Raw genomic sequence first — 26,028 nt, forward strand, 5'->3', positions numbered from 1 at the left:
TGCTAGGAGGGTCTTTTGTTCTCAACTTTGGTCTTTGACCCTAGTTCCTGACATAGAGCTCCTGGGACCTCTGCAATTTCCTAAGTGATAAGAATGTCTGACATAGAGCTCCTGAATCCCTTGGAATTTCCAGAGTGGTAGAAGCAACTTTTGTTCTGATTAGGCAATTCTTGGTGGGCTCCTGGATAGCCTGAGAATGGAAGCGTGTTTCTAGGGAAACCAACCATGTAAACAGAGGGTTGAAACTTTCAGTTCCATCCCCCAACCTCTGGGGAGGGTGAAGAGGTTGGAGGTTGAGTTGATCACCAATAGCCAGTGAGGGAATCAATCATGCTTATGTAATGAAACCTCCATAAAAATCCACAATTATGGAATTTGGAGAGCTTCCAGATTGCCGAACACATGGAGTGCCTGGAGGGTGGCACTCCCCTTCCTCCATATTTTGTCCCATGCATCTCTTCCACATGCCATTTGTCTGTATCCTTTGTAATATTCTTTTTTTTTTTTTCTTTTTTTTTTTGAGGAGTCTCACTCTGTCGCCAGGCTGGAATGTAGTGGCGCAATCGTGGCTGACTGCAACCTCTGCCTGTCGGGTTCACGCCATTCTCCTGCCTCAGCCTCCCGAGTAGCTGGGACTACAGGTATGCGCCACCACACCCAGCTAATTTTTGTATTTTTAGTAAAGACAGGGTTTCACCATGTTGACCAGGATGGTCTCGATCTCTTGACCCCGTGATCCGCCTGCCTTGACCTCTCAATGTGCTGGGATTACAGGCATGAGCCACCATGCCTGGCCTTGTAATATTCTTTATAATAAATGTGTAAATGTAAGTAAAGTGTTTCTCTGAGTTCTGTGAGCCACTGTAGCAAATTAATTGAACCCAAAGAGAGGGTGATGGGAACCCTGATCTATAGCCAGTCAGTTGGATGCACAGGTCACAACTGGGGCCTTATTACTGGCATCTGAAGTGGGGGCAGGGATCAGCAGTGTTATGGGACTAAGCCCTTCACCTGTGGGATTTGATACTATCTCCAGGTACATAGTGTCAGAATTGAGTTGAATTATTGGACATTTAGCTGATGTCTACTGGATAACTGCTTGATGTATGGGGAGAAGTCCCCATACATCAGATGTCAGAAAGGATGTGTTGGTGACTGTGCAAGAGACTAGAAAGGAAAAAAAACAAACAAACAGTGCTTTCCCTGAAAACAAGGAGTGAGAGAGAGAGAGAGAACAGACCGGAGTTCTTCAGAGGGATCCCCTTGTATGTATGGTTGTGCTGTACTGATCCCCATAGGCAGGTAAGGAGACCACAGAGAATGGGGAAAGAATCACTGAAAAGATGTAGGTGGAACAATTCCAACAGCTCACAGAGACTAGAAGAGTTTATATGCACTAGCCTGAGTGGAAAAACCTCCAGACACATAGAGCATTGTACCCGTAAGAAGGGTTATTACTTCATAGTGAGACCAAATAAATCAAGAAGTCCTAAAGATTGTTCTGAACTCCCCTTCCTAACAAAGCTTAAAAGCAAGTCTTGAAAGGTTCAAACTATTTCCAAATAACTGCATCTCAGAACAGAGCCCAGCAACATTTAAATAATAGTTTAAACATGCTGAGCATTTAACAATGTAAAATTCACATTGTCCAGCATCCAGTCAAAAATTATCAGGCATGAAAAGAAGCAGGAAAATACAACCCACAGACAGAAGGAAAAAACAATCAAATGAAACAGACATAGAATTAAATTAGCATACATGGACGTTAAATGAGCTATTATAAATATACTTCATATGTTCAAAAAGTTAGAGGAAAATCTGAACATCATAAGGAAAGAAATGAAATACACATAAAGGACATAAATGGAACTTCTTATAGATGAAAAATACATTATCAGAAAAGAAAAAACACTGGCTTGGAATAACAGCAGATTAGACACTGGAGAATTAAATACTAGTGACTTTAAAGACAAAACAATAGAAATTATACAAAATGAAACACAGAGAGAAATACGATTTTAAAAAGTCTATAAGAGCTGGGCATGGTGGCTCAGGCCTATAATCTTAGCACTTTGGGAGGCCAAGGCAGGCAGATCACTTGAGCCCAGGAGGTGGAAACTGGCCTGGGTAACATAGCAAAACCCCATCTCTTCAAAAACTAAAACACAAAAATTAGCTGGGTGTGGTGATGTGCACCTGTAGTCTCAGCTACTCAGGAGGCTGAGGCAGGTGGATTGATTGAGTCCGGGACATCAAGGCTGCAGTGAGCCCTGACTGGGCCACTGTGCTGTAGCCTGGGTGACAGAACAAGACCCTGTCTCAAAAAATAAGCAAACAAACAAAAATAATAAGAACTGAGTATCAGTGACCTGTAAGACAATATAAAATGACCTTGTAACTACAATTACATTTGCATGTACTTACTTGTAATAACAATTACATTTACATGTAATAAACACATGTACTTGGAGTGCCATATAAAGAGCAGAGAGAGGTATTAAATTCCTTGGCTAAATTTTATAAAACATGTGCAAGACATACACTAAAAACCAAAAAGCATTGCTGAGGGAAATTAAAGAAAGACAGATATGCCCTATTCATGGGTCAGAAAACTCAATATTGTTATCTGTCAGTTCTCCCCAAATTGATATATAGGTTCAATACAGTTCCAATCAAAACCCCAGCATTTTGTAGAAATTGACAAACTAGGTCTAGAATGTATGTGAAAAATGCAAAGGACCTAAAACGTATAAAGTATTTTGAACAAGAAGGTTAGTGTGGAATGAGTTATATTATTTGATTTCAGTACATGCAATAGAACTATACAGCAATGGAGAGAGTGGTATTTGTGTAAAGACAATCATATACGTCAGTGGAGCAGAGAGTCCAGAGATAGTCTCATTCATATGTGGTGAATTGGCTTTTGACAAAAAAAAAAAAGCCCAAGGTAATTAAGTAAGGAAAGAATAATCTTTTCAACACATGGTCCTGGAAGAGTTAGTTATCCAAATCTTCCATATGTAAGAAAATAAATCTCGACCCTTATCTCAGACGATACAGAAAGACTAACTCTGAATGAACCATAGAGCTAAGGGTAAGACATAACGTTATACGACTTTCAGAAGAGAACACAAGAAAATCTCTGTGACTTAGGTTTGGGAAAGATTTCTCAAATCGAACATAAGAAGCCTGAAGTACAAAAGAAGAACTTAATAAATTGGACGTCATCAAAATTAACAACTTTAGTTCTTCAAAAGACACTGTTTAAAAATGGAAAGAGGCCAAGCAGGGTGGCTCATGCCTGTAATCCCAACCCCTTGGGAGGCTAAGGAAGGAGAATCACTTGAGGTCAGGAGTTTGAGACCAGCCTGGGTAACATAGCAAGACCCCATCTCTACAAAAAGGAGACAAAAGAATAGGAAAAAGACAAAACAATAGAAATTATACAAAATGAAATGCAGAGAGAAATTTAATTTTAAAAAGTTTTTTTAAAACTTTTTTTAAAAAGTTTGCCAGATACAGCAGCTCATACCTGTAAGCCTAGTTACTTGGGAGGCTGAGGCTGCAGGATCTTCCTTCCTTCCTTCCTTCCTTCCTTCCTTCCTTCCTTCCTTCCTTCCTTCCTTCCTTCCTTCCTTCCCTCCCTCCCTCCCTCCTTTCTTTCTTTCTTTTTCTTTCCCTCTCTCTCCCTCCCTCCCTCCCTCCCTCCCTCCCTCCCTCCCTCCCTCCCTCCCTTCCTTCCTTCCTTCCTTCCTTCCTTCCTTCCTTCCTTCCTTCCGTCCTTCCTTTCTTTCATTTTTTTAGGGACTTTCTGGTGAATACTGGAAAAGCTGCTAGACAAATTCTAAAAGAGCTATAACACTACGTGGATATTTTTCAATACATATGTTGAAAAACTTTTTGTAGATTTGCAATAATTTGAAAAAATTCAAAGATGAACTGTGTAGCCTAGAAATGTTAAAATTAAGAAAAAGTTAGGTATGCCATGAATGCATAAAATGTATGTAGATACTAGTCTATTTTATCATTGACTGCCATAAAATATACACAAATCTTTCACATAAAGTTAAAAGTTAACAAAACTTACACACACAAACGCGGACTGTACATGGCACCATTCACAATCAAAAGAAATGGAAACAAACATAAAGATGGAGTATTAAATCAGAACTGCGTAAATTAACCATAGTACATCCTGTGGTACTGTAATAACTTCATAGGCACCTCCTGCTGTTATTGTGGTGAAGCTTACATTTTAAGAATATCCACTTAACATGCCATGTAAGCTATTCATCTCCATGTGGGCAGTTCGTCTCTCCAGTAAGCTGCACATCCAAATAAAAAGTGATCTTTGTTGGTTCTCAGGTATTTTTCATTGTGTTCGTTGTAATACTGTAATCCTTGAACACCATGGGACCAGTATGAAGTGCCACCAGTGATGCTGGAAGTGCTCCCAAGAAGCAAGAAAAGTAATGTCAGTACAGGAAAAGGTTGAGTTTCTTGATGTACCATAGATTGAGGCTTGTAGTAGCTGCAGTTGCCATTTTAGACAGAGGATTCATCTTGTAAACAGACAATAGAAACTTACGGTATTGATAAATACGGTACAGTACTGTAAACGTATTTTACCTTCTTTATGATTTTCTTAATAACTCTTTTCTCTAGCTAGCTTTATTGTAAGAATACAGTATATAATATGTATAACATACAAAATATGTATAAATCGACTGTTTATGTTAGTGGTAAGGCTTCCAGTTAACAATAGGCTATTAGTTAAGTTTTGGGGGAGTCAAAATTTATATGTGGATTTTCAACTGCAGGAGTTGGGGGGGTGTTGGTGCCCCTAACCCACACGTGGTTCAAGGATCTATCATATATAATAAATTTTTACCACTCAAAAATATTAAGAAAATAAACCACTCAATTTAGGTAAAAAAAATTGGCAAACTTTTTGAACGGACACTACACCAAAGAAGATACATGAAGTGCTGCTACCTACATAAAACGTGTTATCAGAAAAATGTGAAAATTAAAACTACAATAAATTACCACTGTACAGTCACTAGAATAGCTACAATTTTAGATGACACATAATATCAAATGTTGGGGAGGATCTGGAGAACTGGCACTCTCAGGCTGTGCTGGTAAGAATGTAAAATGGTGTAGCCATTTTGAAAAACAGATCGGTAGTTTTTAAAATAAAGGCTGCCATATGCCCTGCACTTTGACTCCCAGGTATTTATCCAAAAGAAATGAAAATATTTGTCTGCCCAAAGACTTATGCACCGATACTCAGAGTAGCTTTATTTATAGTACGTAAAAACTGACACCAACCTAAATGTCCACCAATGGATAAATAGAAAAACATATATTGTAGGATATTCACAAAATAGAAAACCACTGAGCAAAAAAGAAAGGAATTCTTAATAATAGCAACAACATAGATGAATTTCAAAAACATCATGCAAAGTTAAAAAAATAAGGTTGGCATAAAGATTATAACAGCATGGTTCCATGTGTATGAAATTCTAGAAATGGCAAGATGATGGTAACGGAAAGCAGACCATTGGTTGCTCAGGGGCAGGAGTGGGAGAAGGGGATTGACTGCAAGGGACATAAGGACATTTTAGAGGGTGATGTAAAAATTTAGTATCTTTACTGTGGTGGTAGTTACACAACAACATACCTGATTTCTAAAAATCACTTAATTGGGAACACTTAAAATTGGTGAACATTTACTGTATGTAAATTATATCTAAATACAACTGACCCCACCCCAAAATGAAGCATGTGTCATCCCCAGTTCACAGATGAGGACACTGAGGCTTACAGAAGATTGGGAACATGCTTACGTCACAGAACCAGCAGGTAGTGACTTCAAGATTCAAACCCAGGTGACTAAGTCCACAGCTCATCTTCCTTCTTCCACATCTGGTTTCCTCCCTTGCTTATTCATTCCACAAAAAAGTATTGAAGACTCATTAAAAGAACCTAAAAACTAGCAGAATAAGTCATGTATTATGAAGGTCCCTTGGCCAAGAGTCTATGGTTTTCCCTACTTAGTTCTTGCCTCTAAGCTCCTCCCTTATCAGGCCCTTCTTGCAGACTATTGCCCCATCCAGGGCATGAAGGTGCCATCTCTGAGATATGCAAGGCTCTCCAAGGCCTGCCCTCAGCCTGGAATGCCTGAGCCTCCTGCCCTGCCCTACCCAACCTGCCTCTCCCTCCTCCTTCCTTCCTCAAATCCTGGTCTTTTGCTTCCCTTATCTCCAGACTCAAATTCACTCCATCCCATCCTTAGCACTTGGACTTGATATTTACCAGCTCTCCATTATTTTGTTATTTGACTCCCTTTGGCCTTTGTCACCTACGGGCTATGGACTCCCTAACTAGACCTTGAGCTCTATGGAATGCTACTCATTGAGGTAGTGTTCCCACAAAGCACCAGACAGAATCTGTTACACATCTGGCACTTCCAAGCAGGCTCTTGAATCTTCTCAGCCCCACTTAGTTCAACTGAGCAAACCCTCACTCGGCCCCTGCTCTGGCTCACGTCATGCTGGTGTTACAAATACACACATGGGTAAGACGAGGTCTTGGTCTTCCCGGACCTGCAGCACAGCAAGGGAGAAAAGCCTGTGAACAAGTAACTACCCACCAGGGCAGTGGACACAGAGACAGAAATATGAGCAGGTCCAGCTGTCACAGAAGGCAGGCGCTTGCTCTCCTTGGGGTGGGCATGGCGGGAGCCAGTGTGGACGGCAGGGGAGTCTTCTCGGGGCAGGTGACCCCTGTGCTGGGTTTAAAGAATGGAGAGGAGATGTAATGTAAAAAGCCCCAGAAACGCCGTGTGCAGAGCCATTGACACATGAAGGGGCACAGCGTTTCTGGGAAGCAGAGTTTGGTGTCATTGAGTATGGAAGGTAAAGGGGGAGGGCAGGACCTGAGGTCTAGGAGGTGGCAGGGCCAGGAAAGAAAGGGCTCTTGCTACAAGAATCAGAGACTAAGCCAGAGCCAGATTTGTTAACAGAGGCCAACTCTGACCCAAGTACAGAAAGTAAAGTGACAGAAATAGCACGTACTGGGCGTCCAGTATGCGTTAGTGTTGGACACTCTTCTAATCACCTTACAGGTATCACACCACTTGGTCCTCACAACTCAATCAGGTAGTAAGTAGCATTGCTATCCCCATTTTACAGATGAGGAAATTGAGGCCTAGAGAGGGTGAGTAATTTGCCCAAGGTCAGTATGTTCTCAGGAAGTTTGACTCAAGAGTCCAACTTTAATCACTTTGCTTCTCTTATCCTGGAAATACCAGAAGGATTTCAGTTTTTAAAAGGCCTCCAAATAACACTAGGCCAATCATAAGGAATGAATACAGTGTAAGTAAAAATCTAAAATAAAGGAAATAAAGCACACTCAAAATACCAAGGAGATACATAAGATTATCCCAAATTATTTTGAGATGAATGCTCAAAATTACCAAGGAAGGATATTCCTCCTGGAAAAACAGCTAGAGGTTTATACACCTCTTAGTCTGTAGACTAGCAGGGCTATTGTCTGGATAAGGTTATGACTTATAAACACGATAAGGCGGAAGTCTACTGACGCTACTGTAAGGTGATGCTGTTTAGGTGATGTTCCCTGAGTGGCGTTTCAAGCATGTTTGGTGGAACTTGGCATCTTCCATGAAATAACTACCTTTTCTTCTGAAAAAGCCACCAGTAATCTTCCCCTTAGCTGTTCCCAGATTCTCTAGGACTCAGGGGGATCCCTGTGACTCCAGTAGCATAAACCATAGGCTCAGAACCCACCATTTCTTTAGGCCGCTGGCATCTTGAAGGTCATAACTAACATCCTGTTGCTCACTGAACAAAGTCTAAATTCGTTAGTTTGGCATTTGAGGTCACCCACAACTACCTTTCTCTATTTATCTATCACCACTGCCCCCTACATACATCTGCTCCAACCCAAATGACCCACCATCCCTCAGACTTGACTTGTGGATTCCTAAGACTGGGTCTTCACTCTGAGTCACTTTGGCCTGGCTGCACCCACCTTGCCTCACTCCCAGCTGTCCCATCAAACAAAATCCAACCCATCCTTCCAAGGCTCAACTCCAGCACAGCCTGGTCAGCCCCATGAGCAGCATCCTCTCTGGGGTGTCTGGTGTCTCTTTGCATCTTTCTCACTGCTCCTCCCATCCTCACCTCATCCTCCCAGAGGGGCAGGACCAGGTCGTATACAAGCCTGGATTCTCCCCAGGAACCACGACTGGGCCTGATGGAGACCAGGTGCTCATTAAATATTTGCTGAATGACCACAGAAATCATTTCTTATATTCACTGCTTCCAATTCCTAAAAATCTCAGACACCAGCAATCTCAGATAAGAATGTGTCCTATCTTGAAAAGAGTCACCAATAAAAAGGATATTTATACCTTTCCTCTATGGCTTGGTCTAGAACATAATAATTCACTGTTGAGAAATTCTTGATGTTTGCTTGAATTCCTCAAGCCATATTGTAAGCCAGTTTTCTTTGTTTTCACCCCTATACTTTGGAGAACAGCTGGTGCCCATATTTGGCATAATGGTCCTTAGTAGACCTTAGAACTCTCTTAAGCATGACTGGCTGTCACTCAGGGGAGCATGTTTATCACACGATATCATGGTATTTTCTGCATAGAACTCCATAAAGGGAAGCCCCTATGGTGTAACTAGCCCACACATCTTTTAGTCCTGTGCCCATCTAATCAAGACCTGCGCTTCACTTGAAGATTTTATTAAATCAACTTTCTTCTCTCCAGGTTAAGTAACCTCATCTCCCCCAGAGATTATTTCTGGCCTTCAACAATATTTTCAAGTTGAAATAGACTACATTATTTTTGTAAGGGTCAAAGAGAAGCTTCCAAATATATTAAATCTTGCATGTGTACATGTGTAGGGTGTGTGAGAGAGAGACACAGACAGACAGAGAGTATGAAGCTTTCATTCTAAAGATCAGGTTACAGTATAAAAATACCAAACCAGTCTAAAGCTTAATGAACATAAGGTAAGCATTTGGAAGCCTGCTTAAGTACTTGAAATAGCTCTTCTAACAGCTGGGACCTCTTGTCATTTTAGCTCCAGGAACTGATCAAAGACCACCAAACAGCCCTTTCTGTGGTCACCTTGGTATGGCCCGAACGCAGCAGATGTTGGGAGAGAGAGAGCGGAATCTCCCACTCATTTCACGCTGGACATTTTTTACTTGTTGGAGTTATTTCACAATTCTTAGGTTTGACTTCTCTGGCCCTGACCCAGAGATTCTTCACCGCTTTGGTCAATCCTAAAAGAGTGGTTGGCTTTGGTTTTGCATTTGTGCTTTAGGTAAAATCTCAATCACTGTCACTGTTTACAGGCACACACACATATGCACAAACAGACACACACTCACACTCACACACACAATGGTGTACACCCAAACTGTTGACTGTGTCCAGGAAGAGGCTTGCCTGTGGCTCCTTTTCTCTGGGAGACACTTTGAAGCAACCCTCCCAGATCTTAGACAAATAAACCCAGTTCTACATTTTGAGCAGCAGATGGCGCTGTGGACCGCACTCTGCAGGGCGATCTAGTGTGATTTTTGAGGGATTTTACCAACTCCCTAATAGAAGGGTGCTCTACCCCCAGAGCCTGGAGTTAGGGACAGTCTCCATTCTGACACACTCTCCTGCAATCTTACAAACATTATTCATCCACCACAAGCCTGTGAATGGATCATAAAATGTATAAAAACCGCCTCTTAGTCATGTATTCATTCGCTCAGCCACGATTCAGACCGTGCTTCCTCTCTGCCAGCTCAGTTCTGGGTACCGGGTTATGGTGGCAAACAACACAGATGGCTCACTGATGCCCCTGCCCATGCAGAACTTTCTAATTGAGCAGTCCGACAACACACACACACAAGTAACTCTGTCATGTAATATCTGTTAGCAGAAAAAAATAAGCAGGCTCTTTGAAACTGGCTGGCCTTTTGGGGGAGGTGACATGTCAGCAGAGTCCTAAATGATTCTAAACGGCTGGTTTCAACCTTTGGTGCACATTAGAATCACCTGGGGAGCTTTTCTAACCCCGGTGTCCGAGGTCCACCCCAGGAATGCTGACCTAACTGATCGGGGTGAGTTCCGCAGAGTTGAGGGCCATTCACTCTAAGTATCTAAGCAGGAAATCATGCACTTGTTAGGAAATTATCCTGTAACTGCATAAAAAGTGCCTCTGCTATTCAGAAGAGCAAAACACTGCCTGGGATTCTGTTGCTGATTGAAACACAGTCCAGCTGGGCAGCGGAGATCAGCCAGCAAACCAGGAATCACTCTATGCTCTGCGAGCGCTCTAGGCTGGCGAATTGTCTTACTTCTCCGAAGAGTGGAGGGAAACATCGCCACTTCCCTCTCCTAGACCCACTGGAATTCATTTCCAGGCGCCCTTGGGGAGCAAGGGCTGTCCTAGTATCCTGCCATGTTAGGAAAGGGAGCAACCCTGTTTTTCTCTCCAGATAAATTCAGGTAACTGGCCCGAGCTGCTAATCCCACACCACCACCTCTTCTGACCTTGAACTTGAACTTCCTGCTTCTCCCGCTTCTGCTCTGGAATTTATCAAGAATCTTAAAGGAAAGGGAGGTCTTGGATTCTGAAGCTGATGAGGGAGTAGAGCCATGATCTCAGAGCCCGATGGATTCCAGCCCTCAGCCTTCAGCTCCCACGCCTTGTTCTGTCAGTCCTTCTCGGGGCACCCGGGTCCCATCTCCCTGGGTGCCAGAGTGAGAGGTGGTGATGGACGCAGCTCGGCTGCTCCCTGAGCATTTCCTTGTTTCTCTTTCAAGCAAGCTGGAGATGGTCTTTCCTCATCTGAAATGCTGAGCAGGGCAGCTGGCCACATCGTCTTCCTCAGGCAGTGCTTGCAGGCAGTTTGCTCTCAGACTCAGAAATGCTCAGGGAGGCCAGTCTGAGGATCTAGACCGAGGACAGACATGCTAAGGAGAGAGAACCCTCTCTAGTGAGATCTCTCCTTGGTATTTGTCCTGGTACCCAAGGTCACAGTTCTCTTCCTTTTTTTTTTTTTTTTTTTTTTTTTTTTTTGAGATGGAGTTTCGCTCTTGTAGCCCAGGCTGGAGTGCAATGGCGCCATCTTGGCTCACCGCAACCTCCCGGGTTCAAGCGATTCTCCTGCCTCAGCCTTCTAAGTAACTGGGATTACAGGCATGTGCCACCACACCCAGCTAATTTTCGTATTTTTAGTAGAGACAGAGTTTCTCCATGTTGGTCAGGTTGTTCTCCAACTCCCGACCTCAGGTGATCCGCCTGCCTCGGCCTCCCAAAGTGCTGGGATTAACAGGCGTGAGCCACCGCTCCTGGCCTTCAAAGGCCAGTTCTCTTAAACTGAGGTCAGGTTGGTGCCTGATATAGGCAAATGTCTTACTGATTTTTGATTTAACCCTCTTCTTGCTGGGTGAGGAGCAGGGAGCCTGGTAGGAACCTTTGCCTTTGGCCTTGACCTGAGAGTTTTAAGGGGAGGCACTTGAGACTTGGGCTCAGACTCAAATCCCAGATCAGTCCCTTCACAACTTAGCATGGGAGTTCCGTGAGTTGCTGAATTTTTCTGAGTCTCCACTTCCCAGTCTCTCTTATAAGGAAGACAAGCTTACTTGTCATGATTAATATTCATGGAGAGTGGTCTGTGAAAGTACTTGACAAAAGTAAATAAACATTAGTATATTATTATTGTAGTGTGTAATGTAATAATGTAAACATTATTACATTATTTCCCCTTTAAAAAAGGTATTAGTTGAGTTTTATTCTCTAATATAAGACAGTAAGTCTGAATTATCTGGATAATTCTTAAGAAATCCATTCAAACTGGGAGTGGTGGTACATGCCTTAACCCCAGCTACTTGGAAGGCTGCAGTGGGAGGGTTGCTTGGGCCCAGGAGTTCCAGGCTGCAGTGTGTTGTGATTGTGCTTGTGAATAGCCACTGCACTCCAGCCTGGGCAACAAAGCAAGACCCCATCTCTAAGAAAAGCAAAGAAAGAAATCTACTCGAGGTTTAGTGGTCTTGTCCTTAAAAGAGACCTCCCTAGTTAAACCACTCTTTCAAGTTTAGAAGTTTAAAAAAAGCAAAATTAACTGTTATTTGCTCCTTCAGTCATTAGAAGATGGCCTTTGGCTCCTGGTTACTTTTAACTCTTTTCCCTGGAAGCTGTTCACTTACAAAGGCAGGATGAACAAAAATCAAACCATGTGTTCACAGGGATTTAGCCAGAGGCAGGATGCAGAATCCTAGTTTATCTCTGGGCAGAAGAGGCTTTGTTGCACTTTATTAGGTCAACCCCTGTGCAATATAAACACCATGAGATGCTACATAGGCAACTTATTCGCAGTGTTTTAGGAGAGTAAATGGGTTTCCTGTTGTTGCTGTAACAAATTACCACAAAGCTAGTGACTTCAAACCACATGCACTTTTAATCTTACAGTTCTGGAAGTCAGAAGTCTGTAGTGAGTCTCACGGGGCTAAAACCAAGGTGTCAGCAGTTCCTTCCGGAGGCTCCAGTGAAGACTCTGTTCTCTGCCTCTTCCAGTTTCTAGAGGCCGCCCATGTTCCTTGGCTCCTGGCCTCTTCCTCCTCACTCAGACCTCTTGCTCCCCGCCTCTCATCTCCTGCTACCCACTCTGTTCTTCTGCCTCCCTATTACATGGGCCCTTGTGACTATATTGGGCATGACCAGTGATCCAGGGTTATCTCTCCATCTCAGAACCCTTCACTTAATCACATCTGCAAAGCCTCCTTTGCTAAATATGGTAATATTCCTAAGTTTAGGGAAAGAAGTCTAAGCCCTGAGTTTTGGGGTAGTTTGTCATGTAGCAGTAGCATTTTACCCCCTGCCTCCACCACCAGCCTGCCTACCACAGGGGAAGAAAGAGCTGTTGGAAGTCTAGGCCTCACAAACCACCTCAGAACTGTCTCCTTTTTTTAGATCTTCCTGGGTGTGGACAGTTGACAGTTGCATACACCATGCTCTGGGAAACCCAGGGCTAGTCATTCAACAGAGAGTAGGAATTTGGGGCCTCAGATGAGATAACATTGCCGCTCTCTTCTCCCTCAAATATGGAACTTTCTCAAACTGTGAGCCTCCGTTCATAAATAGCTATGTAGTCATCATCAAATGGTATCAGTTTTGGACCTTGCCAGTTTATATGAAGCTGTGCAGACGTTATATAAATTTGCCATTCCCCTTGAATCTAGGCAGGTTCTGTGACTGTTTCGATCAGGTCCAGGCTTTAAGAGTCAGGAAACTTTCATTTCCTGTCACTCAGAGCACGGGCTCTGGGAGCCCTCCATAAAAGAAGCTCAACTGCTTTGCTGGAGAGATAACATGGAGAGGCTCTCCTGGGAGACGAAGAAGGGCTCAGCCGAGCATGGCCTTCCAGCTGTCCCTACCAAGGCACCAGGTGTGTGTGTGGCCTGCCCTCCAGACAGACCGGCTGCCAGCTGATAACCACTGAATGATCCCTTTCTACATCACAGGGTGCAGACAAATCATGCAGCCAAGTCCTCCCTAAATTCCTGATCTACAAAACTATGAGACAGAAGAAAGTGGTTGTAGTGTTAATCCTCTAAATTTGGGGGTAGTTTGTTATGTAGCAATAGGCAACCAGAACAGAATTTGATGACTGCCATGTGCATTGTGAGCTAGTTATTTTCTACAGGATCTGAGGATGGAAATGTAGGGGCATCAATCCACAAATCCCAGTCAGTATCCACATCACATAGTACTGATTTCAGACCCCTCTCTCTGCATAGTGATAAACTAATGAGTTTCCTCATCTCTGGAGCAGGGATCACTGAAATGGGAGTCACAAAGTTGTTGGGGTGACAAAAGAAATAAGAAGAGCTTTAGAATGTGAGAAAGCCAATCCAAATGTTTTAGTTAGCAATGGTAGTTACAGTCACAGTATTGCAGGAGAAATGAAATGGAGAATAGTCATTCTTCGCTTGTTTTAATATTGTCTCTGAGTATGGATTTTGATCATGGGGTTAAAGTCGTTTCACTTTTCATCACAACTCATTTTCAATATTTAAGAAGAAAAAATAAGACGAGGGAACATGAAAACAAATTATTTTTTTCTCCCTGAGAGTTTGGGATCGAATGTGTTACTTGCTAATGTATTATGTAATTTGTGGATTATGTAATTTGTGGACAAATTTATTCTCTTCCTGTCCTGAGCTGACCCCCTTCTCTCGCCTGCCTTCTGTGATTCACATGCACTTTTATGTGTGCCCTTTCACTACAGTGTAATAAAAATCTACTGTGTAGACTACACTTAAGCCTGTGACTACTATTTAAAATCAATTGTCCTTCAGAAAGTTTGGTCAAGCCTAACACAGACAATGATCAAAGACTGGAGTGGAAGAACTGTGTCTCTCCAGGGAAGATGGGTCGGACAATCAAGGCATGAATTTGAGCCCAGAAAACAGCCAGCACATATAAGGCTAGAGAGCTACCTTTGAAGACATCTCTAGTTTAGTCTGCACATAGTGAGATCTGCAAAAGATTAGAAGCTGGAATTCAAGGGCTGTCAGGAACCAGACCAACACAGCCTCTGGGACCCAAGGCCTTTGATTAGAATATACAGAAGTCTGTTCTCCAGTAACTGAGAAAGAATATACAAATGCACATTTCTTTCTTGTAGAGTAAGATTCTTGGGCCAAATTTTGAATTTTAAACACCAATTTGGAATTTCCATATGTTTTTGACTTTTGTGAAAGGCTTTGCTCATTGTCGACTGGCCTACTCTAATCAAAACCAGATCAAATGAGTGGGTTTGAAAGAAACTACAAGGCAGGCCTATCTTTGCTTAGCTTCCCTCTGGGTCTGCTGTGTTTTAGGAGGTTAGGAAAGATCAGTGTATCCTGGAGCAGGAGGTCTTCCGTGCCTGAGGTCTTCACCTTTTCATTTGACAGAGTCCCTGTAAACATGGGTAACCTGGCTCTTCCAAGACCAGGGCACCATCCTCCAAAGGCTGCACCCCTTGTTTAGAAAGGAAGCAGCAACTCCCTGGATATTAATACTGAAGTCAAAGACCGGATCTCCAGTCCGGTCCCCTGCTCTGGAGAGAAGGGGAAATTGCTGATACTGTGTTCCCTGACAGTGATCTACATTTGCTTGGGCTGAGAAAGGAATGGAGGCGTTTCTTTTCCCAGCAAAGCTGAAATTTCTCAAGACTGAATTCCCTGAAATTCAGAGATTCTACCCCTGAAATTGCCAAGCCCCAGAACCAAGGTAGCGTGGTGGCCACAAAACACAGCAAGCAAGAGTAAGGTGCCCCAGAGGAGCCTGCAGGTGTTAACCTGCAAACCAGACACTGCACAGGTGAGGGCAGAGGCACTGGGGGTGAGGCACAGATGAGGAGCCTCCCAAACTGGAGCCCGGGGGCAGGGCTGAAAGGGCAGCAGAGAGACTAAAAGGTAGGCATTGCAGACAGGCAGGCTTAGCTGTGCCATTCATGTGTGATTTTGTCAAGTACCCTGACCTCTAGGCTGGAGTTTCCCCATGGGAGAACGAGGGTATCACCTGCCTCATGCTGGAGGTTGTTTGAGGATTCTGTGTGAGAATATTTGTTGCAGGTCACCCTGATAGCATAGGGAGAAAGTGGGCGGGAAGGAGCTGCTGCAACGTAAGATTTGAGAAGCCACGGTCAGTCTGGGGCAGGCAGGGCTGAAGTTCAATGAGAAGTCACTCCCAGCTTGGAGGCGAGAAGCGATGGTTCTACATAAATACTTACAGCCGCAATCAGGATTGCTCTGGGATCTCAGAAGAGAGTGCGGGGAGTACCACTAAGTCTCTCCATCATCATCAACCTCCTCAGCTGTGCAGACAAGGATGGCTTGGCTGGGACACAAGGTCACACAGTTGAGCTGACACCCACCCAGGCTGTGCATATCCTCCATTCTTAACAAACGCTTCTATAAATCCCCCACACTTCTGAATTCCAAGTTCTGTTGCTTTTCCAATCTTCATGTTTCCATCTGGCAAGATTTTTCTCCTTAAAACCAATCAAATATGATGAAATTTGGGCTTCAAATGAATATTTAGAAAAAGAATTAAGTGATGGGTCTTTATTTCTCATTTCTTTTTGCAGCTGTTATTCCAAGTCACCAATTCCCAAAATAAACTTGCTTTTTTGCTTTGAACCAAGAATTTTACTTGACAGACAGATGATGTGTAAACAGTGACCTTTCTGGACTTGCAGAATTCTTTGACTACATTATTTATCAGCCCACAGGTGCTGCATATGGCTATAAGGTAGATATTAGGAAGACCAAAGAAGAAAATGCCAAATGAAATTCATTTCTTTTAATGAATGCAGTGTCTCTGATGCCATTTTTCCATTAACCACATATCACATTTGTGTGTGTGTGTGTGTGTGTGTGACTTCAGGAACTCTGTAGGATTTCAAAACATGTGGTGAATCCTACCTTTTCTGAGATGAGGCTAGAGTGCAGTGATACAATCATGGCTCACTGCAACCTCAAATTCTTGAGCTCAAGTGATCCTCCCACCTCTACCTCCTGAGTAGCTGGAAACTACAGGCGCTCACCACCATGCCTGGCTAATTTTTTTTTATTTTTGTAGAGACAGGGTCTCACTAGGTTGCCCAGGCTGGTCTCAAACTCCTGACCTCAAGTAATCCTCCTGCCTTGGCCTCCCAAAGTTCTGGGATTACAGGCATGAGGCACTGCACCTGGCTGTGAACCTTACCTTTGAGCCTCAGGCTTTGCAGTGGCCCTGCGTGCTAGGGTAAAGAAGTAAACAGCTTGGCCTCACTTTGCTTTAATGTTTTAAAGAAGTCTAGTTTATTTGGGAAGGAAAAGGCTGAATAACAGTGAACTTTATCTTTGCATGATGCCTTTTTCCGAATACTTCACATCTGCTCTCTAATGAGATTATCATGGCAGCGTTGAGAAGCAGCAGAAGTTAGACATGATGCCAACATCGGCACCTGTGGAAACAGTCACAGAGTTGGCTAGGGCTGGCCTGAGAAGATGTCACAAGCTGATGGTGACAGAAGAAGGTCAGGGCTCAGGTCTCTCTCCTGTTATCTTTCCTGATGAAAAATTTTTAAAACAATTATTTTTACTTGTATTGTAAGGATAATATGTACTCATGAAAAAAATAGAAAATAGAGAAAAGTAGAGAACAAAAATCATCTTTAGTTCTACCAGTTAAACACAATTTTTTTAACAACAGTTTTCCAGGTCAAAAGGGACATTTTTAAACCAGGAAATAAATGACTCATCTAAGCTATCTTGTAGTGGATAGCTGTACCCAGCAATCTTGCATTAATTGAGCTGTCATATGGATCCGGGCTTGCATTGGTGGAGCCAGGTGTCTGCCCACACAATGTGAGCTGAGTGGCACCAAAAGAGAGCCATTTCTGCCCACTCCCTTCTTCTAGGGCCATTATTCAGTTACCTAGGATAAGTAATCCTGTCTCCAGAAGGCAGATCCCCATTACCTGTAGTGAGGTCTCACGGGATGAGTAACCCATTAGCACCCATTAACAGAGATGAGTTTCTCCAATTAACGGGCTCCAAACAAGGCTCTATGGAATGGGATATAGGGTAGGTAACTGTTGAAACTAGCGTGAGGAGTCTTTTCTAAACTATGATGGTGGGGGTGGGGGGGTCTCTCTGGTACATGTGGGAAGCATGTACCAGAGGCTTATTCTGCAGCTGCTGCCATTATTGCCACTGATGCCACCATCCTATGAGGGGTAGATTGCATTTTCCAAAGATGGAGATTACTATTTCATTCCACAGGCTCTTCCTATAATGTGACTGGTGCCCACCCACTGAGAAGTGGCATCTGTTTTTCCTCCACTTGAATCTAGGGACAAGCCCATGGCTGCTCAAGTCACTGAAGAATGGTGGAAGTGACTGATGCTCCGTGACTTCAGAGGCTAGATCACAAAAAGGTTAGAGCCTCCATCCACTGCTTGCATTGCTTTCCACCTCTCCTCCTACTTCAAGCCCTCCCAATGCTCACTTTCAGAATCCAGCCACTGTGCAGCGACAAAGTCCAAACCAGTCCAAGTGCCACATGGGGAGGGGCTGATGACCTCAGCCAACAGCCAGCATCCACCACCAGACATGTGAAGGGACAAACCTTCAGAAGATTCTAACCTGCAGCCTTCAGGGCTTTCAGCTGAGGCCCCAGATGCTGTGGAGCAGAGACAAGCCAGCCATCCTCTTGTCTCTGCTCCATAGAATTCCTCTGCCCTGATCGAATTCCTGACCCACAGAATCTGTGAGCCTAATACATGGCTGTTTTATGCCACTATGTCTTGGGGGTGGTGGACTGCGGGGAGGTAATTGTTATGCAACCACAGTAACCAGAGCACAGGTAGCCACTGACACCTAACTGGCGAAAGACATCGAAACCAAGAAAATCAGATAATCACTTTGTAAAAATATATCAGTTAGCTGTACTCTTGAGTTATGAACTCTGCAGTTTAAAAGCCAAGATAAACACCCTGCCCAAGACTTACAAATTGTAAAATTCCACATTTCATGTGCCTTTACTTCACTAATTCTCCACTTCACTACCATCCCCCTAAAGCCAGGGGTGTTCTCACCAAGGTGGTTCAGGAACCACATGGAGGCCCCCAAACTGTAACCATAACATCCATCCTCGATTTCCTCTCTTCCTGGATCTCATCAATGGAAACAACGATAGGGGTTTTTCAGAAGCCATGTGGGAAGATGGGCTGTGAGCGCTAGCATAGCAGATGTTAAGGTGCACAGTCTTTAGACACGAACTCCCAAGAGTGTGTGCTGGCTGTCATGTCTAACATTTTTAAGTCAGCTAAAATTCGTGCATGTTTAAAAATGTTTAAAAAGTCCTCCTATCCCTCTCCCCATCCCCAGGAGTAGTCACAATTAACACTTGAGAGGACAGTGGCACATTCATCTGGCACAAGGCCCAGAATGAGATTGCCTGGCTTTGAATCCCAACTTTGCCACTAACTAGCTATGTGACTTTGGCTCCAGCTCTCTCATCTGTCAAATGAGGATAACTTACCTCCCAGGTTTTTTTGAGTTAAATAAGTTACTATAGATAGAGTACTTAAAGTGTCTGACACATACAAGGTCTCAGTGTGGTTAGGCACTACTGCAGTGGCTGCTACTACTATCACCATCCTCTTTATTACTAATAGGACTTTCTGTAGCTTTGTTGGGCTCAGGAAATGGCGAATGTTGGAAGAAACCCAGCCTTTCTTCCAGAGGTAGGGAGAGGACTCCCAGACCAAAGAGTGACACATCTGGGTCCACTGACACTGTGGGATGGGAGGGCCCATATCATAGCTTTGCCTCAGGCTGGTCCTATCCATGCATTTAGGGGGGGCTCGTGGATTATTGAGCCCTTGGTGCATCTCTAGGTGTTACAAATCACATTTCATAGCTTATTGCAGAAAAATGAGAGCTAAACATGGTTCAAATATTTGATATAAGAAAAAAAAAATTGGCTGGGTGCAGTGGTTCATGCCTGTAATCCCAGTACTTTGGGAGGCAGAGGCAGGCGGATCACTTGAGGCCAGGAGTTTAAGACCAGCCTGGCCAACATGGTGAAGCCCTGTCTCTACTACAAAAATGTGTTGGGTGTGGTGGCACACACCTGTAATCCCCGCTACTTGGGAGACTGAGGCAGGAGAATCGCTTGAACTTGAGAGACAGAAGTAGCAGTGAGCCGAGATCATGCCACTGCACTCCAGCCTGGACGACAAAAGTGAAACTCCATCTCAAAAAAAAAAAAAAATCAACAAAACCTGGCACCATCCTAACAGTTTAGGACCTCTAACGAGTTGTGAGAAGAAAATGAACTTACCCAGTCCTTTTCAGGAAAATTCCTTCAGCTTTCATCTCTAGAACTCTATGAGGCTGTCCTTAAACATACACCTAGTTCCTTCTGCTCACATTCACCATGCTTATTGGAGTTAAGGATTCTTCACGCAGGCAATCAGTAAATGCTACAGAGGGAATGTGCCTGCAGCCTCCCGCAACCCACCCGCAATAGCAGCAGAGGTGGAAAGTCTACAGTTTGGTCTTCTCAATAGGGTGGCCCTTGAGAGGCAGCCAGCCTATCCCCTCTGAATAGGTAAATTATCTGATCTTGTGAGCCAAGCATGGCTAACGACCCAGAAATTTCCTTTTTATACCAACTCAGATGCTTTGGCTACAAACAGAAAAACCTAAATAAAAGTAGCTTGAATAATAAGAAAAACTAGTTACCTCACTTAACCAGGAGAAGGAGGAAGTCCCAGGGTTGTTAGCTCTGGGATTCACAATGGTTTGAAGAACCCAACAGCTTTTTCATTTAAAAAAAAAAAAACTGTTCCAATGTACACTCCTCCCCTAGACTTTCTCTTACATCTCGTTGGTCAGAGTTGTGTCACATGAGCATGCCAAAAGCCAATCCCTGCCAAGGAATTACCATTATCGTCTTAGACTCATCAGCACTCACCTAAAGACTAGCCCAATGTGGGGACCTGGGAAAACAGGGAGGTCAGGTATGTTGCAGTTAAGAAATTGATTTATCTTTCTTATTCCAAAAAGGCATTTTTGGTGATACATGCAGTTGAATGAGATAACATTTACTAGAATTAAATGATGATGAAGAAGCAAAGGAAAAACAAGGCTACATAAAATGAACCCTGAAATATGATCAAGTATCAAAAATACACCCCATGCATCCTCTAAGCTTGCCAAGGGGAGACCACAAACATGGCTTTAGCTGTCAATTCAGGAAGGCTTTTCCGGAGGTTGCAAATAGGTGGCTTGTGGGCCAAATGCAGTCCCCAGATATATTCTGTTTGGGTTTTTGCAGTATTGCCTGTTTGTTATTGGTTGGCTATCAGCCTTTAAAAAAAATTGGAATCTTTTATATTTTTTTCAAATCTGTATTTCTGACTTATTTTGGTTTTTTTGAGGGACTCCCACTGTTTTGCTCAGGGTGGAGTGCAATGGCACAGTCTCTGCTCACTGCAACCTCCACCTCCCGGGTTTGAGCGATTCTCCTGCCTCAGCCTCCCAAGTAGCTGGGATTACAGGCATGCACCACCACACCCAGCTAATTTTTTGCATTTTTAGTAGAGACAGGGTTTCACCATGTTGGCCAGGCTGGTCTCAAACTCCTGACCTCAGGTGATCTGCCCACCTCGGCCCCCAAAGTGCTGGTATTACAGACAGCCATGATGCCTGGCTATCTGGCTTCTCTTTTTTAAAAAAAATCAAAAGATGCAGCAGCACTGGGCCTCCTTCCCACCTGACAGGCGAAAGCAGCTGCCCCTCTAAACCTTACCTGTGCTCCCCACTTCTCCACGTGCCTCACCTGTTGCCTGCATTGTACCCTGGGCCTTTGAGAGTGTGCCCTGAGTTAGACAACTTACAAGGTCCCGGGGATAGAGGCCAGCCAGTTCCTGACAGGCACAGATGAGCCTCACCAAGTGACCACTGTGGACTGTAACACACGCCCTCAGCTTCATCTTCACTGCAGACCGCTGGAAGAGCTCCCAAGGATTGTCCTTTATTATGGCTTTCTACACAAACCAGGGGATGGAGATGTAAGGAATGGGCATGTGGCAGATGAGAAAGGGGTAAAATGTAAGCCTGGAAGTCATCTGCCACTCAGGGATTACTTTCCCAGAGAAAGCTTCCACAGTTGCTTCCTGTTTTGATAAGGCTGGGTCTACTGCAGAAGAGGAATTTGTCCCAGAAGCCATGAGATTAAAGAGAATAAATAGGAAAGCATTCAGAATAAGACTAGGTTTGGATAATGATTCTCACTGTGAGAACAACTTGACAATCTGCCACTATGCTGAACTCTGATTTTCTACTCAACAGTTAAAGAGGTTTTGGATTTAAAGAGATGCTGCCTGCCTTCTGATTCAGCCTTTCTTGGCAGCCATATGTCTCCTGGTCCAAAAATGTCCACTGACTCCAGCAAGGGATTAAGAAATTCACACAAGAATTTTTTAGTCACGTTATTTTAAATGTGAAAGGCTTTCTCTAGAATCAGGTAAAGGGGTGCCGAGCGGATGTGTGCACAGATGGATGGGGCTTATCTGATTCCCTGTCCATCCACGCCCACACACTCCTGGCTGTCAGGAAAGGTTAGATGCTGACAGTGACTCAGGAAACCAACAATGTGAATTATGTGAAATGAAGCCCAAATCCGCCCATGTAAGGTTACGGCTCAGCCCACCACAGCAAGCCTGAAAAGGAGACGCCATCTTGCTTAAAAAAACAAAGGAGTGGGGGTGGATTTTGTAACTCTTTTGTGTTTGTCAAATAACATCCATCCAGTTTGCTGGACAGAGAAACAGAGCAAGAGAGGGAGAGATGAGAGCTACCTAGAAAACTTGCTTGGACCCCCTGCGACATACATGCCAGCACACCCCGCATGCCCACTGACCCACCAGTCTCCACCCCACTGGTCTACATCAGAACAGGGAAAGGCCTCCATGGAACTGGAGCGGGAAGCCACTTACCAAGATGTCAGCTAAAGCTGTTGGATATCCACAGTCACATTATATGCTTCACTGAGCTCTTCCACAGCAGAGCAGTGAGCACAGGAACCTCCCCACCGTGCGGCAAGTGGGGACAGCTGCTGTGCTCCTAGGCCTTGAGCAGAGGGTGAGAGGAAAGAGCTGAACTGACGCTGGCACCTAGCAGTTCAAGAAGAGGAAAGAGCAGGGGAGCTGCAAGAAGAGCTGAGGCTAGGGCTGTCTGCCCAAGGTCAGGCCTCCTGCAGGCCCTAGAGCGGACCCCCAGGAAGCTCTGCCCCCTCCACCCACCCTCTTTGGTGCATGCAGGGTCCTTGGATGTATGTCTCTGAGGTTCATTTTGACAAGATTTCACCAAAGCAGAGGTCCTTGAGGGAGAAGAAAAAAAGCCACAGTGTGGCAGGACAGCAGAGTGAGGAAGAACTAGGGATCCAGAGGGAGACAGCCTGGCTTTGAAAGTTGGCTCCACCCTGTGTCATCTTGGATGATGTGTTGAACCTCTCTTTGCTTCAGTTTTCCTACCTGTGAAATGGATATAACAATAGCCTAACCGGGCGCGGTGGCTCAAGCCTGTAATCCCAGCACTTTGGGAGGCCGAGACGGGTGGATCACGAGGTCAGGAGATGGAGACCATCCTGACTAACACGGTGAAACCCGTCTCTACTAAAAAATACAAAAAACTAGCCGGGCGAGGTGGCAGGCGCCTGTAGTCCCAGCTACTCGGGAGGCGGAGGCAGGAGAATGGCGTAAACCTGGGAGGCGGAGCTTGCAGTGAGCTGAGATCCGGCCACTGCACTCCAGCCTGGGCGGCAGAGCGAGACTCCGTCTCAAAAAAAAAAAAAAAAAAAAAAAAAAAAAAACACACACAATAGCCTATTCGAGGAATAGCAAAGGATTGCTATGGAGACAAAATGAGATAGTATAGGTAAATCTGGGCACAGTGCAGGGTACAAAGTGCTCAGTTACTGTGAGCTTCTTCCTGCTCCTAGCCTCCTCATCCATGAAATAGACTTGAATATGCACAAAAGCATGACTGAAATTAACATATAAAACACAGAGCTTATCCCTGACTACAGTGAGTAAATGCAAGAAGTCAAAAGAGAGAATATCCCTGGCACGTCTTGATAAAGTATAAAACACTATACAAATGTCAGAGTCCACTAAGAAGTAATTTTAGTAGTCCACTGAAGTAACTGCAAAGAGGCCTGATATTAATATTTTTCAGCATAGAGAAAAATAATCCAGCCAAGGTATGTTACATTCCTACCACATTCCTGTCACTACAGGAAGAAAAAGATATAATAATAATTATTAAGTTATACCTTTTGCATGCCAAGTACTGCCTACAAATAACTTTTCTTCCTTATAATCCTTCAAGGTAGATTTTATCTCCATTTTAAAAGTGAAGAAATTGAGACACAGAGGTTAAACCACCTGGCCAAGTACACACAATCAATAAATGACTGAATTGGGATTTGAACTTGAGTCTGTCTCATGACAATGGTAAAGATAATAGCATTGATTGAGTGTTTTCTAAATGCCAGGCAATGTGCTGACCTTTTGCTTGCATTGTTCCATTTCATCTTCACACCAATGCTATGAGGCAAGTACTACTATTATGCCCACTTTACAGATAAGGAAAGATTAAGAAACCAGCCCAAAGTCTCATAGTCATATAGAAGAAGAATCAGGCATCAAGTCCCTGGTCAGGGTGACCCCAAACCCCAGGCACTTGCGCAGTCACCACACTGCATCCTTTGTGTCCCGGCAGCAAGAGAGACATGACTGTTCTCAATGTGAAACTCTTCGTAATTCCAAGGGTCCTAAGTAATGTGGACAGCCTGACTTCCCCCTTTATGCAGAAAATATTTTTATTTCTTTCTCTGCATTACAAATGGTTCTTAGGGAGCATTTCCTCCGAGGAAAATGTGTTTAACATTCTCCGAAGGACTCTACTCCTAACCTCTCTCGAAAACCTAATACACTCAAGGTCATGGAAAACATTGTCTCTAAGAACATATGGTTAAAAGAGAAACAAGAGGCACTCAGTTAGCTTGGATTTTGAAGGGTTTTTACCAAGAGAACACTGGAGTGATTTTATTTGAAGTAATTACAAGACCTTCAAGCCTTCTAAGTGGCACAAGCCTTGCATTTAGTGCAGGTAAACCTGTCATTTGTTAGTGCTGCCAGCAGGATTCTTTTGTGGGCAGCATCTGCCTTAAGTGAAACCCTGATCCTTCAACAGCACAACTTTCTTCAAGAGAAACAGGTGAAACAGGAATTGTCAAAACCCAGCGTTCCCTGACCACCCTCCACCAACTTTTCTCCTTATCAACCCCCAACCTATGGTATTTACAAATCAAATCGCGCTTGTGTGTGTGTGTGTGTGTGTGTGTGTGTGTGTGTGTGTATTTTTAGTAGAGACAGCATTTCACCATGTTGGCCAGGCTGATCTCGAACTCCTGACCTCAGGTGATCTGCCCACCTCGGCCTCCCAAAGTACTGGGATTACAGGTGTGAACCACTATGCCCAGCCAAAATCACTTTTTAATTCTGCTACAAAGCATGGACAAAAAGAAAGGTGTAATTGTCCTTCAGACACGGGCTCTCTGATACAGCAATCACAAGCCACATGTGGCTATTTAAATAGAAATGAACTAAAGTTAGTTAAAATTTAAAATTCAGCTTGTCAGTAACACTAGCCACATTTCAAGGGCTTGGCAGTCCCTGTGGCTGGTAGCTATGGACAGCACAGATCTAGGACGTTTCTATGATCACAGGCGGTTCTTTGTGAGCAGTGCTGAGCTAGCAACTCCACTCTGAGGAATCTGAAAGGCCTGGAGCTTCTCCTATAGTTGCTGTTTGAGTTTCAGTTTTCCCAGAAGTAGATTTGGAGGTAAAGATTTAAGTGTGAGTAATTTATTCAAAAATTGCAGGAAGTGCAAGTGGGGAGGTGGCACGGGGAAGGCCAAGCAGCCAGTAAACCTACTTAAACCTGTGGGAAACTGAGAAATGGTGTAAAATACTCCATTCAGAATTATCCCATCCAAGCAGGAGTGAGCTGGGGTATCTGTATGCCAACCCTGAGGACTGCTTCTAAGGCTGTGAATTTCCTAGTACTTCTGGTCTACCTGTGGTTAGGTGGAAATTTCAGAGATTGGGCTGGGAGTGAGGGCAGAAATTATCAATATCAGACTCAGAGGCAGAGACTGGCAGAGGAAGTTGGCCAGAGCACCCCCACAAGTTCTGAGAGATGTAGATGCTGCACACACCATCTGGCTACATAAACGCTTAAGGATCACCTTCCTCCCAGAATTTTGCCTGGAACATTATGTCCATGACCTTGATTTGTGTCACTTTGAGAGGAGCAATCCAGCTCCTATGGCAGGAAACGCTTAGGGGATGTCAAGGGAGAGGGAAGGAGAG

At 44.0% G+C, this 26,028-nt stretch overlaps 1 protein-coding gene and 1 non-coding gene across 5 annotated transcripts in view; one reads left to right on the forward strand and one right to left on the reverse strand.

Moving 5' to 3' along the window:
• ZNF706 (zinc finger protein 706) overlaps nucleotides 1-26,028 on the forward strand; it is a 664,654-nt gene that overhangs the window by 530,771 nt on the left and 107,855 nt on the right. Inside the window, exon 1 of one of the 4 annotated variants that reach the window (XM_050800774.1) lies at nucleotides 972-975. The exons of the other annotated variants lie outside the window; for them this stretch is intronic. The gene's annotated coding sequence lies outside the window, so the exon portion shown is untranslated. Of the gene's footprint in view, nucleotides 1-971; nucleotides 976-26,028 lie in introns of those variants that run through there. 4 annotated transcript variants of the gene reach the window in all.
• On the reverse strand, nucleotides 3,803-3,864 carry LOC126961901 (U7 small nuclear RNA). The gene has a single exon (XR_007728483.1). It is a non-coding gene; the product is annotated as a U7 small nuclear RNA (small nuclear RNA).

Source organism: Macaca thibetana, chromosome 8, assembly GCF_024542745.1.
Source record: "Macaca thibetana thibetana isolate TM-01 chromosome 8, ASM2454274v1, whole genome shotgun sequence".
NCBI lineage: Eukaryota > Metazoa > Chordata > Mammalia > Primates > Cercopithecidae > Macaca > Macaca thibetana.